This window comes from Colobus angolensis, unplaced genomic scaffold, assembly GCF_000951035.1.
Source record: "Colobus angolensis palliatus isolate OR3802 unplaced genomic scaffold, Cang.pa_1.0 Scaffold219, whole genome shotgun sequence".
NCBI classification, from domain to species: Eukaryota; Metazoa; Chordata; class Mammalia; order Primates; family Cercopithecidae; genus Colobus; species Colobus angolensis.
Genome location: NW_012115366.1, coordinates 639,755 through 652,124, shown reverse-complemented (window position 1 = coordinate 652,124; position 12,370 = coordinate 639,755). Strand labels below are relative to the sequence as shown.

The 12,370-nt window shown below is 41.1% G+C and overlaps 1 protein-coding gene across 1 annotated transcript in view; it reads right to left on the bottom strand.

The window, feature by feature from the left end:
• Nucleotides 1-12,364, bottom strand: part of RNF24 (ring finger protein 24) — a 93,257-nt gene extending 80,893 nt beyond the window's left edge. Inside the window, exon 1 of the mRNA XM_011943284.1 lies at nucleotides 12,291-12,364. The gene's annotated coding sequence lies outside the window, so the exon portion shown is untranslated. The remainder of the gene's footprint in view (nucleotides 1-12,290) is intronic.
• Nucleotides 12,365-12,370: the final 6 nt, after the last annotated feature.

Here is a 12,370-nt window from a genome sequence, read left to right as displayed (position 1 = left end):
AAAAAAAAAAAAAAAAAAAAAAAAAAAGAATCCAGGGCCTCCTTCACATCCCTTCTGAAATAGTATTTTAACTTTTGATATACAAAATTTACAATATATTCCACAGACAGCGCTAAGTTTCTTTGGAGGTCAATTTTCAAATTATCTTCCAAGCAATTCAAAGTAAACAGAAGAGAAAATCAATAGTTTTCCAGAAACATCTTCAAAGCATAAAACATTTCATTTTTAATTAGAGCAGTAGTTCTTAACCTTTTCTTAGGGTTATGGAATCTTCTGAAAAATCTATTTTGAAACAAAATCTACATATTTATTTCAAAGGGTTTTATCATTGTTTTGAGGGCCCCGTTAGAAACTTTTTTTTTCTGAGACAGAGTCTCGCTCTGTTGCCCAGGCTGGAGTGCAATGGCGCCATCTCAGCTCACTGCAACCTCTGCCTCCTGAGTTCAAGAGATTCTCCTGAGTCAGCCTCCCAAATAGCTGGGATTACGGGGATGTGCCACCACACTTGGCTAATTTTTGTAATTTTTAGTAGAGTCAGGGTTTCACCATGTTGGACAGGCTGGTCTCAAACTCCTGATTGAGGTGATCTGCCCACCTCGGCGTTCCAAAGTGTTGGGATTCCAGGTGTGAGCCACCAAGCCTGGCCAGAAACTCTTACAATATAGCATTCTTATGAATAAGTAACTCTAAACCAAGTACAAATTCACTAGCTCAACGCTAAAGGCTTCGCATGAATTGGCCCGAACTTTTCATCCTCATTCCCCACTATTTCTCTAAGTACCAGACTTCAGGCAAATGCATTAGTTATGGTTCCCTGAAGTTGACTCCCTATCTTTGTTCTTGATACTTCCGCTATCTGCACATCCCAGGCTATCCCCAACTATCTGATAAAATTTTGTCCATCCTTCATAATGTACCTCAAGCAATACAAACTCCATGAAAGCTGCCTTGATCCCATAAACCTTCCCCTGAACTTCAATCTTCTGTCTTTCTATACTGCCAGTATCTTTCCACACTTTGTATCATGGTCTGCTGAATACTTGTCTAATCTTGGATTCTGTGTGACACAGTAATCAAAGTAAAAATTATTACCAAGGAAAAATCTTACTCTCTTTAGTGGATTGAATGGTGGCCCTCAAAAAGATATTTCCATTTCTTAAGACAAGGAATCTGTGAATGTGACTTTATTTGAACTGACTTCATTTATGAAAAAAAAGAAAGGCTGGGCGCGGTGGCTCAAGCCTGTAATCCCAGCACTTTGGGAGGCCAAGATGGGCGGATCACGAGGTCAGGAGATCAAGACCATCCTGGCTAACATGGTGAAACCCCGTCTCTACTAAAAATACAAAAACTAGCCGGGCGAGGTGGCGGGCGCCTGTAGTCCCAGCTACTCGGGAGGCTGAGGCAGGAGAATGGCGTGAACCCGGGAGGCGGAACTTGCGGTGAGCTGAGATCCGGTCACTGCACTCCAGCCTGGGCGACAGAGCAAGACTCTGTCTCAAAACAAACAAACAAACAAACAAACAAACAAAAAAAGAAAAAAAGAAAAAAAGGGGGTCTTTGCAGATATCATGTAAGGATCTGGAGATGAGAGCATTTTGGATTATTTGAATGGATTCTAGATCCAATGGTAAGTGTCTTTGTAAGAGACAAAGAGAAGACCATGTGAAGACAGAAGCAGAGATTGGAATGTGTGGAATCACCAAAGCCTGGAGGAGGCAAAGAAGGATTCCCCTCTAGAGTCTTTGGAGGGAGCACAGCATCCCTGCTGACACCTTGATTTTGGACTTCTACCTCCAGAACTGTGAAAGAACAACTCTCTGTTGTTTTAAGCCACTAAGTTTATAGTAATTGTGTTACAGCAATGTTAGGAAACTAATAAACCCCCTTTGCTTCATCTGATTCTGACAAGTCATTTTTATTTACTGCAGTAGTTCTTCAGGAGCATCAGAAGAGATTTAAAAAATATAGACTCCCCCCCAAATCTCTTCTTATTCTCCAGCTATTCTCTGCAAAGATCTCTGCACTTCCTTTATCAATAGCCCTCCAGAGGTGCCAGTACAGGATAATATCTTAACAGTAAAGAGACAGTATTCTTGTGAAAAGTTGATAACATCGACTGTGACAGGCTCTAGAAGATGAAGGCCTAGGTTCAAAACTGGACCCTGAACTTGTAAACCTGAACAGGTTACTTCTTTGATCTTCAGTTTGTCATCCATAAACAACTCTTTGAGGATTGCTGTAAGCAATAAATAGGCAATATATTTAAAGCTACTGGCATAGAAGCTTTTTAGTATAGGTTAACCAATATGAAAGATGATTTTCTAAGTATAATATTGCCCCTGGCTATTGATATACTGTTCTGTGATTTAAGAAAAAAAAAAATCTTACTACCCCAAAAATTCCATCTGCCCTGTTTACAGAGATAATCAACAAGTTTGAGCAAAAGGCTTTATTTAATTATAGCCATGCATAAGATGTCCAACACATTTCTGAAGAAGTTTTGTTTCATGCTAAAGAAAATGAATGAAAGCCTACACCTTTGATTTCCCTTCCCACCCATTTCCCACAAACTACATTAGCTCATAATTTGATGTTTCATTATCTGTCAACTTTTTTTACTCAGTTCAAGATAAAGAGACTATTTAGATATAATATCTAGGTTCTATTTCAAATTTATATCACTGAGCATAATTTCACATGCTTAGATTTGGGAAGGAACAATAAAGAGATACAGGTAGCTATACTTTTTTTTGGTTGCTGAGATGAACTTAATAAACTTAACAGATACTGCAGCACCATTCAATCTCCAAATGTGAAAAAAAAAATTAAGGCAACATAAAGCATACTGATACAGTGAAGCTATTAATTTTGAGAATTCAATAAACACTCATCAAAGGAACAGAATGCTCATTATTCTTACCATATGATATCTGCACTTCTCTTGTCAATTAAACAATTATGATATTAAATTTGCTAAAGGAAGTGAAGAACTGTATCTGATACAAGCACCTGTCTAATTGGGAAAACATAAGTACCATCAAAATGAGAGATGAGCTAAGACTACATACATAATTAACCTTCTATAGAAGTCTATGGTTTATGGTCAGGTGTAGCGGCTCACACTTGTAATCCCTGCACTCTAGGAGGCCGAGGAGGGTAGATCACTTGAGGTCAGGAGTTCAAGACCAGGTTGGCCAACATGGTGAAACCCTGTCTCTACTAAAATACAAAAATTAGCTGAGTGTGGTGGTGCATGCCTGTAATTCTAGCTACCCAGGAGGCTGAAGCAGGAGAATTGCTTGAACCCAGGAGGCAGAGGTTGCCATTAGCAGACAGAGCACCACTGCACTCCAGCCTGGGCAACAGAGCAAGACTCCAAAGACTCTGTCTCAAAAAAAAAAAAAAAAAAGTCTATGGTTTATACAGGAGCAAGCTTTACAACAAGATGGAAAAATTTTCCTAATTCAAATGACCAAAACTTTAGAAGATGACAACAAAAGGAAAAGACAAACCTCACTTTAAGAAAAGTGGACAAAAACTAGAACTTTGAAAGCAGGTAACCTGGAAGTTACTTACAATATAAAAACATTCACTACAGTTCATTGCAACTTTAATACACCTAACAGTAGTGAATCCATAAAAATTCAAATTACATTAAACTTTTCCAGAGCAAATTTGTAACACGAGGTTCACTTGTAACATTATCTAAAAACCGGTTTCCTTTTTCTTGCTACTGCAGGCTTCCAACTCCCTGGGGTACTATGGAGGGCTAGTGCAACTCTCTGGTATCAGACTATCCTTAGGGCACATGGAGGGCCCAGGCCAGCTTTCCCAAGAGTGGCCAGCCAAAAGCAAGGCCACTGGCCAGCTGCTCCTGGGCCAGCTGGCATGGAACAAAGTGTCTGGTTCCTACCTTCAGAGCAGAGGAGGCTCTGCCAACTGACTTTCAAAGGACTACACTAGTTGGAATGCTCACAGTTCCTTTCAAACCATCTGGCATTCTTTTAGAACTCTCAATTTACCCAACACTACATTCTGAGGTCTGAATTGCTCAGATAATTGAAGGAGTCCCCACTACCTACCTAGATAAGAAAAGAAAGAGGCAGAGCAAATGCTAAGTCAATTACTTCAAGAAACAGTTTCTACATCTAAAAATTGCTCTCAATTTTAACTTGTCTATTTTGTATTTTAAAATCTGAAATATTCCCATGATTATTAAGCAAACTTTCAAAATAAAAACCAAGACAAATAATAAGAGAATAAGCTAAAACAGACTACTTAACATGCAGAAAAGCTATAGGAATCCCTTAGGGTTAGAAGTATCTGACTCTCCCCAGCCTGAACTCCTACAGAGCCTATCTGTACTTTTTATGTGGTCCTCAGAACATACTTTGTACTGCTACATATATTTACCTTCCCAGCTAGCTAGTAGGTGAAAAGAACACTGTCTTATAGTTACTTCAAAAAAAAAAAAAAATCTGTTGATGATATATTGGGTGTTTTTAAAGCTTCATTGCCAGAAATAAGAAAACTTAATGTGGAATAACATGAAGAAAGAACCTCACCTCTGAGAAAACCAAATAAACAAAGAACAGGACTTGGCTTGAAGTACAAATATTTCATCAGCTGATCAAAATGATTTATTGGCTGGGCACGGTGGCTCCCGCCTGTAATCCCAGTTCTTTGGGAGGTGCTGGGAGGGTCACTTGAGCCCAGGAGTTTGAGACCAGCCTGGGCAACACAGTGAGACCCTGTCTCTACACAAAAACAAACAAAAAAATTAGTCTGGCATGCTGGTGTGTGCCTGTGGTCCGGGGGGGTTGAGGTGGGAGGACTGCTTGAGCCCCAGAGGTTAAGGCTGCAGTGAGTTGGAGATCATACCACTGCACTCCAGCCTGGACGACAGAATGAGATTCTCTCTCTTAAAAACAAACAAAGACACACACACACACACACACACACACACACACACACACACACCACACAAAACCAAGAACAGCTGAATCATCATACTGATAGCCCATATACCCGAGGAGATACAGTATTTTGAACAAAAATATTACAGAGACCAAGTCAGAGTCAAGTATTATAAACTGCAGGAGGCTGTAATAATTTCTATTATTTTTCATTGAGTTTACTCCCAAGACTAGTACTGAGTTTAGCATTTTATGTATTATCTCATTTGTAACACAAAACAAACACATGAGATAGGAACTATTATTATCCACATTACAAATGAAGAAAGAGAGGTTAGGAAACCTGCTGGAGGTCACATACCAAAAAGTGAAAGAGCTGGAATTCAACTCCAAGCAGTCTGATGCCAGAGTCCAGGTGCAAGACTGCATACATATATATATATATATATATATATATGTATATATTTTTTTTTTTTTTTAGACAGAGTCTTGCTCTGTTGCCCAGGCTGGAGTGCAATGGCACGATCTTGGCTCACTGCAACCTCCGCCTCCTGGGTTCAAGCAATTCTGTGTCTCAGCCTCCCAAGTAACTGGGATTACAGGCACCCACCACCATGCCTGGTTAATTTTTTGTATTTTTAGTAAGACGGGGTTTCACCATCTTGGCCAGGCTAGTCTTGAACTCCTGACCTCATGATCTACCCACCTCCGCCTCCCAAAGTGCTCGGATTACAGGCATGAGCCACTGCGCCCGGCCCAAGACTGCCAATATTAAGTCATACTTATGAAAGAATGAAATGTAACATAGGGCAAAATTCAATCATTAATATACTCTTCATAATTTTTTCAACTCTGAAGTGTAGCAAAAAATGGTGAGTAATTAAAAAACATGGATTCTCTTGTTAGAAATTTTTAAAAATCAAAAGCTATTTTATCAGGTCAGTTGTGCCTCTTTTGCCCATATATTGAGTAGATACTTGTGCCACCTGCTGTCCTAGGGGACAGAGTGGTAAACAGGACAGACGAGGTCCTTGCCTTCCTGGAGCTGACCTTCTACTGGGGGTAAGTCATACAAATATTACTAAACAACAGAATTTCAGAGGGTGCTACATACTATAGAGGAGGTAGGGAAGAAACGTAAACTTCTCTTTTGAGAGACTTAACCATGTAGGTAAACAGAAAGGGATAGAGGAGGGTCAGGGAAAAGTTGTTTGCTGAAGCTTGCTATTCTGATTTTAAAGATGGGCAACATCACAGCATGTGTGTATGCTGACATGGATAGCCCCCTGGAGAGTTGCTGATGATGCAAGAGAGAGGGCACAAACGCAGAAGCTGTGAGATATGAGGGGGCATGAGGTATAGAAGATGTGAGGAGGAGGCCGGGTGCGGTGGCTCAAGCCTATAATCCCAGCACTTTGGGAGGCCGAGACGGGCGGATCACGAGGTAAGGAGATCGAGACCATCCTGGCTAACACGGTGAAACCCCGTCTCTACCAAAAATACAAAAAAACTAGCCGGGCGAGGTGGCGGGCGCCTGTAGTCCCAGCTACTCCGGAGGCTGAGGCAGGAGAATGGCGTGGACCCGGGAGGCGGAGCTTGCAGTGAGCTGAGATCCGGCCACTGCACTCCAGCCCGGGCAACAGAGCAAGACTCCGTCTCAAAAAAAAAAAAAAAAAAAAAGATGTGAGGAGGGATACAGCAGAGAGGGGAACTTGCCTCCCATAGGAGACAGAAAACATAGGTCTAAGGAAGGCAGACTTCTAGATTTGGTTGGGGGCAAGATGAGTGGTTTCTGTACGATATCTCCTAAACCCTCAATGAATTATGAGGTCAGCTCATCTGAGTAGGAGGGGTGGGTTGCTGATGAGTTTAAGGAGTGGAGAGAAGTTATGAAATAGTGATAGGCAAAAAGATCTTATTAGGAATCAATGGTAGCTTTGCTGGGCAGTGCTGAGTGCCTACTTCAGATTTTTGGTCATGAATCTGAAGTTCTCTTGTAATATCCAGCCACTTGGGTGGTGTCATTGAAAAGCCAAATGAATGATAAAGCAGCTATAAATAGAGAAAAAGCATTTTTAATTTTAAAATTTTTAAAGTGTAAACAAAGGATGTTTTAAAAATATGTATCCAAATTAGCCAGGCATGGTGGCAGGCGCCTGTAATCCCAGCAACTGGGGAGGCTGAGGCAGGAGAATCGCTTGAACCTGGGAGGCAGAGGTTGGAGTGAGCTGAGATCATGCCACTGCACTCCAGCCTGGGTGACAGAGTAAGACCCTGTCTCAAAAAAACAAACAAACAAAAAAGGCCAGACATGGTGGCTCACGCCTGTAATCCCAGCACTTTGGGAGGCTGAGGTGGGTGGATCACGAGGTCAGGAGTTCAAGACCAGCCTGACCAACACAGTGAAACCCTGTTTCTACTAGAAATACAAAAATTAGCTAGACATGGTGGCAGACGCCTGTAGTCCCAGCTACTCTGGAGGCTGAGGCAGGAGAATCGCTTGAATCCGGGAGGCGGAGGTTGTGGTGAGCTGAGACTGAGCCACTGTACTCCAGCCTAGGCGACAGAGTGAGTCTCTATCTCAAAATAATAATAATAATAATAAGCATCCATGAGATAAATACAAAAATTCTGACAATGTTCTGTCAAGCTGTGATCTATGCAGCTCCTTTTGCTTCCATGTTCTCATCACAGAAATTCTTACAAACAATATTATTTGTTACATTTAGTAATGACATATTTAATCATGAAGCTCAAGATAGTTTCTTTTTGGTCATGAATAGCTCTGTCATTTCCTAAGGTGGATTTTTAAAAAATGCACCTGACAGCCTTAATGTTCGTTCATTTCACTGCTTGAAAGAAACTCTCTCTGATGTCAACTGATATTTTCACTGATGATTTCATTTAAAAGTAAAAAAACTTAATCCCCTCTCTCAATGAATACATACACATCTACAGTGCTTAATCTCAATGCCTGAACAGTGGTCATAAGGCAAATGGGAGCAGAGATGCTGGCCTGATGGCTCTGGGCACCTAGCAGTGCCAGGTGCATGCTCCTGATCTTGCAGCTGTGCTCTTAAAACACAAAGCTCAAGATCCAAAACGTTCGGGGGAGAATTCATGTTTGCACAGGTTCAAGAGGAGGAAACAAAGACCCCACTGCTTGATGGAGGCATGAAGAACAACACAAAGAATAGCATATTGGGTGAGATGGGGGGGAGTGTGCATACACATACATGTACAGCCATTTTTGGAAAATACAATCTACCCCACAAGCAAAAGGAAAGAAAAATAACTATTCCAAGGTACATCATGAAATGTCAGAAACATCAGGGATAAACTGAAGATCCTAAAATCTTCCAGAGTGGGAAGAAAGAGGGAATGGGGATGAAAATGACATTGGACTTCTCAATAATGACACTGGAAGCTAATGGAACAATGTCTTCAAAACAGTGACATTAATTTTCAATCCAGATTTTAACACCAAGCTAAACTACCATTCAAGTATGAAGGTAAAATGAAGGCATTTCCAGACATGTAACTTTTGAATTCAGGAAGGAATTTCAGATTTTGCATGTACGCTTTCTCAGGAAGCTACTCAAGAATAAGGAAGACACAGGGTCCAGGAAATAGAAGACGTAACATAGGAGGAAGGCAAAGGGAATTCCCAAGATGATGACAAAGGGAAGTCCCAGGATGATGGCTATGCAGTAGTCCAGGGAGCAAACCAGTCCAGACTGGAATAGGAGAGAGGGGGCTCCAGCAGGACCATCTCCTGGGGAAAAGAAATGAAAGTGAGTGGTTACCTGAGAATATTCAAAGATAATCAGTTTTGTCATAGAGTTTGGATGAATCAGTGACCAATACAAAGAAAACTCAGCAAATGAAAACCAAACAAACAAAAGAGGCAATTATTTAATTTAGGAGCAACAAAAGTTGTTCAAGAAGAAAACACAGTAATAGTACCCTACGTGGCTCATCTGTGAATAACAGGTACACTGTCAGTCATACAAATACTGAATACCGACCTAACTGTCAAGTATGAGTGGGAAATGGAAGGACAGTTGTGTGAGACAGTTAAGTCTTCAACTTCCAAAATAGAAGTCCACAGATAACATCCAAAAGTGAAAAGCTAAGAAATAGCAGTATAAACATTAAAAATGAAGTAAGTATAAAGGTAAATACTAAAAGAAACCGGTAAGAGTTGAGAGTGGCTGAACTATGTAAGACTGCTGATTTTGAATTTTTCTCAGTCTAAAACATGGCAATTTTGTATGATTCAAGCTAACATATTGTAATAACGTTATTACTGATCTTAGAATAAACTCCCATTTAAAACAATAAACAATTATTGGCCAGGCGCGGTGGCTCACACCTATAATCATAGCACTTTGGGAGGCCAAGGCAGGCAAATGGTTTGAGGCCAGGAGCTCAAGACCAGTCTGGCCAACATGACAAAACTCCACCTCCACCGAAAATACAAAAAAAAAATTAGCCAGGTATGGTGGCAGGTGCCTGTAATCCCAGCAACTGGGGAGGCTGAGGCAGGAGAATTGCTTGAACCTGGGAGACAGAGGTTGCAGTGAGCCGAGATCACACCACTGCACTGCAGCCTGGGGAACAGGGCAAGACTCCATCTCAAAAAATAAAAATAAAAACACCCAAAAACCAAAAAAGCAATTATTGATAGAGAATGCTCAATGGAAAAAGAAATTACTTTTTATGATGAGACATTATCGGGAGGATAATAGATCCTAGTTAACAAAGTGTTACCATATATGCTCTTACCATCACCAACATATTACTATTCTAATGAAAAAACATTTACTACTAAAACAGCATTTAACATTATTGTATCTATTTTAATCATCTAAAAGTTTGTTTAGAATTTTTCTTCATCATACTACAGAATGCTAAACTATGGGTTGGCAAATATTTTGATTAACAGAATGCTGAATAACAAGGCCAGGCTGTGTTTAGGTTCCTTTGTTGATATTAAAAATAGCTAAGTCACTCTTGCAAAATTAAGCTTCCATGAAATTGCGATACTGTGCAAGCCTATTTCAGTGATAATTCCGGTTATACTACTCTGTTTATCTAAGACTTCCCCTTATGGTTTGTTTTAAGGAGACTCCTAGAAAATGTCTTATGCAGTCAAGACAGGCAGTTTATAAATGCATTGGGTTGCTTCAACATTAGTGACGTTAGTTAATAAAGCTCTTGTTTTTTTCTCCTGCTTCATTTTTCCTTCATAAAAGCTCTTGTTTTAAATTAACTTATCTGAAATTAACTTATATTAAGATTTTATTTAAATCATGCATCATAAAACCAAAACTTCCCCAATTGAAAAATCAACTTTCATTAATTTTTTTTTCACTCTTACAAAAAAAGAATTTGAACGTGGTAAGAATTTTACTAAGAATAATGTATCCTGATCCGACCATGGAAAATTTCCCCTTCAAATTAAAAGCAAATGTTTTAAACAGAGGGAACATACATAAACAGATGCTGTGGAAGACTGCTTAGTTTACATTTCATTTTCACTGAAAACTACTAGGAATTAAAATACATGTGATTTTTTAAAATATTAAAGAGACTCTTAAAGAAAACAGAACTCATACAATTATTCATATCATCCAATATAAGCGCCTCTTAATTTTTTAAAACCGCTATTTTGAATCCAAAGATCATAATAAACGTATCTTTTTCTTTCTTTCTTTCTTTCCTTTTTTTTTTTTTTTTCAGACGGAGTTTCGCTCTTGTCGCCCAGGCTGGAATGCAATGGTGCGATCTAGGCTCACTGCAACCTCCGCCTCCCGGGGTTCAAGCGATTCTCCTTCCTCAGCCTCCCTAGTAGCTGGAATTACAGGGGCCTGCCACCACGCCCGGCTAATTTTTTGTACTTTTTTTAGTAGAGACAGGGTTTCACCATGTTGGCCAGGCTGGTCTTAAACTTCTGACCTCTGGTGATCCATCCACCTCAGCCTCCCAAAGTGCTGGGATGACAGGTGCGAGCCACCGCATCCGGCCCATAATAAAAATATCTTGGAGGTGTATTTCTTGTAACTGAGTTTGGCTAATTTCCCAACACCCTGTAAAAGCATATGGGTAAAAAAGAAACTGAAAATCATCATGCAACCAGAGTTAACAACTATCTTGCAAAATTCATATAATTTGTTTTAAAAACAAAATAGCAAGGAAGAGCTGGTGCTATCCCAATAGCCTCTTTTTAACTGGTCTACATCAACTGCAACTCTTCATAACTTTACCAACACAACAAAGTCAGGCAGGGAGTCTGACAGAGTCAACGTTTGTGGGAACCTACAGAGCTTCCTTCTCTCTCTGGGGATGAGGACAATGAAAAAAGGTGTTCTGTTTTCCAGTAGTCCTGTAAGAGGAGCCATTGAGCTGGGCTGTACAACCAGACAACAGAACACAGGAAAATTCACATCAAAGCAAGGGCGCATGCCAGGGTAATATGCAATAAAACCCTCTGCCAGAGCATTAAGGAAAAAAAAAAAAAAGCAAGGAGGTAGAGAGAACCTGCTGGACCACCTTCTTATTAACACAGACAGGCAGAAAGAAACAAAATCTGCCTGTATTCAGGAGCAGAGAAAACGGTGTCCTAGATATATTGGAGTATTCCTATAGACATGGTTATGAGCATTCTGACAAATTATCAATGAACTAAACCCAGAAAGCAGTGTTCTATACGTTGGAGTATTCCTCTGTAGACAGACATGAGAATCTTACCATTAAGCTCAAAAAGGCAAAGTATTCTAGAAACACAGATATATGGAATTCAGATGCACATTTCCAATGAATAAAACCCGCTGGTTTTACAGTGAGAAAAAACTGACATAATATCAAAGAATTGGGTAAAGGTGTGATGAAGTTATATCCCCTCCCCTTTTCCTCATACCCTTTTTGACAATCTGATTCTCTCATTTCATAGATGTCCCTTTCACTTGCATGCGCGCGCGCACACACACACACACACACACACCATTAGGTCTCCAGAAACAAAGGAGGGTCCTTAATTCTCCGGCCTGTGGAAGCACACAGGCCCCTGTCCACAGATGGTGACTTTCATTAATGAGTAAGCCGAGGGAAGAGGTCTCCACCCCGACCACTGCCAAGCACACTGTGACAACGGGGCACGAGACAAGCGCCACAAAGAAAGGGGAGGAGTGGACGGGGACCAGGAAAACACTGCCACGCCGCACCCCCCAAGGCACGCGCCCACCGCCAACGCGGAGACAGCGTCCTCGCCATCCTCCTCCTCGCCTCCCAGCTCATCCCAGCCGCCTCCCACGCCCGGGGATCCGATGCCAGGGCTTGGGCGAACAGGACGTGGGGGGGACCGCGCACCTTCCCTCCGTGACCTCCCGGTGACAGCCCCGCTCCGCCCTTTGTGCGGGACTCACCCTCCGGTCCCCGGGCCGCGCCGG